Below are 5,527 nucleotides of genomic sequence, written 5' to 3'. Positions count from 1 at the left end.
TAAAAAGACAGTATAAGTCATTATAATCAGTAATTATGTCCCCACTGGATGCAACAAATGCCTTGTTTGTAATGAGTTTTAATGTTTATGTCTCGTCGCTCCGGCCGGGACATGGCATCAACAGTATGGTGAGGGGCGTAACATTTCCGTCACACGCGTGAGGTATTCGGCCAATCAGAACGCATTGGATAGCTGGCCAATCACAGCACACCTCGCTTTTCAGACCGATGAGCTTTGTAAAATTCTACGCGTTTCAAAAAGGTCGGGCATAGAGGAGAAACAATAATGTACAGTATGTGGAAAATAATGTGGTTTTTTTACTTTAAACCGCATAAACACATTTCATTACACCAATTACACAAAATAATGTTCTTTTTAGCAGCATCATATGACCCCTTTAAGGCTATTTTCCGTCCAAATCATGTCTTCTTTCAAGCTAGTCGAAAGAAAACATCCAAAATAAACACGTCTTTATTTTATTGCACTTTATCTCTTTCAGCATAATTCAGCTTCAATCCATATCTTTAAGGAGTCATTACATACACCAAACTTTATTCTGAAGGGTTTTATTGAGTGGTTTGTTCATACTATATCATTCACGCTGACTTATACAAGATTTTACTCCTAAATACATATATGCATATTTCATTAGATAATGCCTAATTTACATATGTAAGCATAACATTTCAGAAAACCTATAATACAAAACAATTGTCTTAATGTACTGTGATTAATCAACTGGGGAAAATATAGTGAGATCTATTAATTAACATTTTACACTATTTACCTGGTCTGTCTTGCCTTAAATGTACACTTTACTGTGGTCTTCATGTAAAATAATAATCTGGAATGATCTGGAATTCATATAATCACGCGATATGAGCAGAACAGACGGTGAAGAGAGAATGTGACTCAAAAATTACTTGATATGAAAGTGTTTTCTTGTTTCCTGAGTGTGTAAATATTCGACAGGACTGGCGTTATCAGGCCAGAACAGCAGCTGAAATATCAGTCGAGAGCATTACCACGCAATTCTGTGAGCGTGCTTGAATGTAAAGATCCTTCAGATGGACTCGGGTTTGCTGAAATGTCATAGAAACCATTTTTGCTTAGAAATTGCTAGTAAATTTCACAAATAATTACCAAAATGTTGAAGTATAAGGACTGGAATGGTATTTTCCTGTGCATGTAGCTACTCCAATAACCTTTTAATTAACAATTTTTTACACTGCAACAGGAACAATTGGAAAATTGCAGAGCAAACTGTCCCAATGCTGTGATATCCGCAGTAAATGTGTGCATGTCACTTTACCGTCTGCAGTAAACGCCACTTTCAAATACATTCTTGCAGTTGTAAGTAAAATGCAAAGACCTGTTGTAAAGGATATGATGTCATCGACTTACAAAGGAAGTGGAACTAGTGATTAAACAATGAAGTATTAATGTTGAACGGCTGCTTTTACAAGTTTAACGTCAGTCATTCCGTCATTTATTTTAAATGCATGATCATTTCTGTGCTCTTGTTTCCAGGAATATGCGGAGGCTGAGCACGTGCAGTCTCCAGATATCTTAAGACACCGAAGGGTTTATTTTTTGTTTCATACAGGAAATAGGGCAAAGTGTAGTCTCTTCAACAGGAAGTAGGACAAGTGAAACCTCAAACGGTATGCAGGCTATGTAATGTCACCTCAAGCACATACATGATCAAATTATCACGCTTTACACTCCACACGGTCAAAACGACGAGTTTAAGATGATCCTACATGCTCATGTCTGATTGCCACATTGGTTTGACTCTAACGTTTAGACATTGAGACTTTAGATTGTGTTCTGCATATTTGAGCTTCTCAAACGATGTTCATCTAAACAGGTGCAATTTGCACAAGAGCATGTGCAATTCACAAATAATGCTGAACATCTGAAGACAGGATGCTTTTATGACTTTGTAATTACTGATAATAAACTGTGTTATTGTTATTATCGTTTCTGGTTACACTGTCCTTGTTACAGTGAAATTATATAATTAAGTACTGAAGTACAATTAATGTACTATACACTTAGGGTTAGTTGCATGCCATTATGCATTATTTACTTTTGTTAGCAAGTGCATGTAATGTGCAACATGAACAATAAAACATGCATTTTCTGTCATTTCTCTTAACTAAAACATTTACCATGGCAAGCAAAGCTTCAGCTAAAAGTTGCTACAGCTGTTGTTTCTGCAGTACAGATGTAGTAAATTGTTATTATCCCTATTTCTGTCATTATAAATGTATAAATACATACAGTGCAGTGCAATACATGAATAAATTCATGTCACGTTGAGCTTTAAAAGGCAGACGGTGTGATGTGAAGCCTTTGTGTTGAGTGTCAGATATACTTACATCCCTTTGGATCCGTATTTGTTGTAAAACTCCATGTGGTTGCACGCCTGGATCCAGCCGACCGTCCAGCTCTCTTTACCGGCCACCGGCGGCACCACGACCCTGGCGGACGCGCGGAAATGCGGCGTGCGGTAGCGCAGCACCACGCCGGAGGACTCGTCGATGCTGGTGGGGTTCGAGTCGATGGAGGAGTTCACCTCCAGAACCACGATGCTGTCCCGGAAACTCTTGGGTTTGCATCTGATGCTCTGAATGCAGCCCATCACAAGCAGCACGAGCGGCCAGCAGAACATCAACCCTCAGAAGAACGCACACTATACCCACTGTGTCCCTCAACAGAACGCACACTACACACTGACCCTCAGAAGAACGCACACTTCACACTGAACCTCTGAGGAACGCACACCAGACGCCGTCTCTCAGAATAACGCGCACTAACGTTACTCTCCCTCAGAAAACACTAAACGACGCGTCGCGGTGTCGCGTGAGGACTAGAAAAGGCGTTTCTCATTAATGACAGCATCACGTTATTTTGTTGAATAATAAAAAAAAATAGATCAAATGTTCGTCAACTTTCCGTCATTGGCGGACCGTTACAACACATAACGTTCTCCAGTCATCGTCAAAACGGGCATTTTCGCCTTCACAACTCTCACAACATTGCTTTTAGATTCAAATAAATAGGTTAAATCCATCCGCTCAGAATACTGCTGGCATTTTGTACGCAAAAAAAAAAAAATAAATAAATAAATTCTTCAACTACAAGCGCGCAAAATTGCTATAGACGGTTTGGGTATCAAAAGTAACGCTGGAAAAGTGCTTTTTTTTTTTTTTTTTGCAATGAATATTTACATTCCGTGAGTTTGTCCTTGAGGTTCAGTTGAAGGAAGCTCACTTTCTTGTGCACTTGTGAGTAAACGATCCGCCTCAGCATCAGGTGAACTTCACCAGCCCACATGAATAAACATGAGAGGTGAATAAATCAGTCCGGCTGTCACGAACACACATGTTGTGATGAACAGCCCATCATTGCGCGTCTCTCTTCATCAGTTATAATCCATCCTCATCCTCGCGCCGCTGCTGCGCTCAGCCTCCGTCCCGCAGCGCTGTGCGCGTCACCGCGTCGGCTGCAGCTGCTCTACTGAGCGCGCCCGTGGCGTCACTTCCGCTCGCCAGCGCGCGCAGTATGGGGCGTGTAGTTCTGCTGAGAGAGGCGCGCGTGCAGTTTGTAGGACAAAACGATGTGAAGCATCCAGTGTTGGGAAGGTTACTTTGGACATGTAATAACTTGAATAAAGATTATAATAATTTAAATTAAAGCACAGCCACCACAATATCAGGCTTTAGCACCTCTTTTTACTTTGAGATCGTTTTGAGGTTAAATACAGATTTAAAATCATAACAAGATACAATTTAATAGCCATGATACTGTCTTTGAAATATATTATTTGCATAGCTCTGAAACACTGGCACCTAACAAAGTCTAGGAAAAAACAGTTATAAAATAAAACATGTGCAGAAACCCAAACAGGAAATAAAACAGCTACTGAATAAACATGTGTCCTGCAGACAGACATAATTATAGTTGCTGGAAAGGGTGAATCAAAATATCTTGAGATGTGACATTTTCTCATTGTCAGTGACTTTTTCTGCAGGTTAAACCAGTATGTGGCAAAAGGTGATTGTCTTTATGAATTGTTGAATTATTCACTTAGCCATTTCACTCAAAAACACTGATTTATTGAGGAACCAGACAAGTGAATGGATCCCTCCAAAAGTTTAATCAGTTGCCTCGCTTGCCTGTAGTATAAGGCAATGACTTCACACAGGCAGCGTTTGCATAAGGTGCTTTAAAAAACTGATTTCAGACATGCATCTGAGACAAGAATGCTCACAAAATAGAGAGAGCTCGCTGATAATCATTATTTAATTTCTACATTTCTGTTGTGCAAGCAGAGGTCATATTAATTGAGAGACTACATCCGATTTTTGTAGATTTTTAGGGGGGGAAAGATCACATTTCAAGGCCAGTTAATTGAATCAGTGATGACAAAAAAGGTGATCTAAACTGAAAAAAATAGTGTAAAAAAAGAATGCAGTGCTATAAGTGGTCATCAAAATAAACTGTCACCTAAAATCATGATGTTGCGCACAGCCACCACAATATCAGGCTTTAGCACCTCTTTTTACTTTGAGATCGTTTTGAGGTTAAATACAGATTTAAAATCATAACAAGATACAATTTAATAGCCATGATACTGTCTTTGAAATATATTATTTGCATAGCTCTGAAACACTGGCACCTAACAAAGTCTAGGAAAAAACAGTTATAAAATAAAACATGTGCAGAAACCCAAACAGGAAATAAAACAGCTACTGAATAAACATGTGTCCTACTCTGTCCTAAACTCCTCAGAAATAGATGTCTCATAATTTAGAGCAGTCCGTGCAATTTATGAAAGAAATCGATTACATCTGTATGATATGATGCAGGGCAGTGTTATAGTTTTTATTAATATTTTGAATTAAATTTTTCTTATTTCAGTTTTAGTAAATTTTGCTGTGTTTTGACATTTTAAGAAGTTTTTGTTTCTTTTTTAAAAATATATCTATATAGATTTTAACCATTTCAGTATTAGTTTATTTTAGTACATCAAGTTAAACTAAATGAAAACAAGATCAATCTCAAGATAAAGACTTTTTTTTTTAAATCTCAGCAACAAAAAAGCTGAGATTTAAAAAAATAATAATAATAATAATTCAGGCCTAGGCAATGACTTCACACAGGCAGCGTTTGCATAAGGTGCTTTAAAAACTGATTTCAGACATGCATCTGAGACAGAAGAATGCTCACAAAATAGAGAGAGCTCGCTGATAATCATTATTTAATTTCTACATAAAATATTTAATTTCTACATTTCTGTTGTGCAAGCAGAGGTCATATTAATTGAGAGACTACATCCGATTTTTGTAGATTTTTAGGGGGGAAAGATCACATTTCAAGGCCAGTTAATTGAATCAGTGATGACAAAAAAGGTGATCTAAACTGAAAAAAATAGTGTAAAAAAATAATGCAGTGCTGTAAGTGGTCATCAAAATAAACTGTCACCTAAAATCATGATGTTGCAAAAAAAAAAAGCTTA

The sequence above is a fragment of the Sinocyclocheilus grahami genome, unplaced genomic scaffold (genome assembly GCF_001515645.1).
Source record: "Sinocyclocheilus grahami isolate Dianchi unplaced genomic scaffold, SAMN03320097.WGS_v1.1 scaffold818.1, whole genome shotgun sequence".
Taxonomy (NCBI): Eukaryota; Metazoa; Chordata; class Actinopteri; order Cypriniformes; family Cyprinidae; genus Sinocyclocheilus; species Sinocyclocheilus grahami.
Note: the sequence above shows the minus strand (reverse complement) of the source record.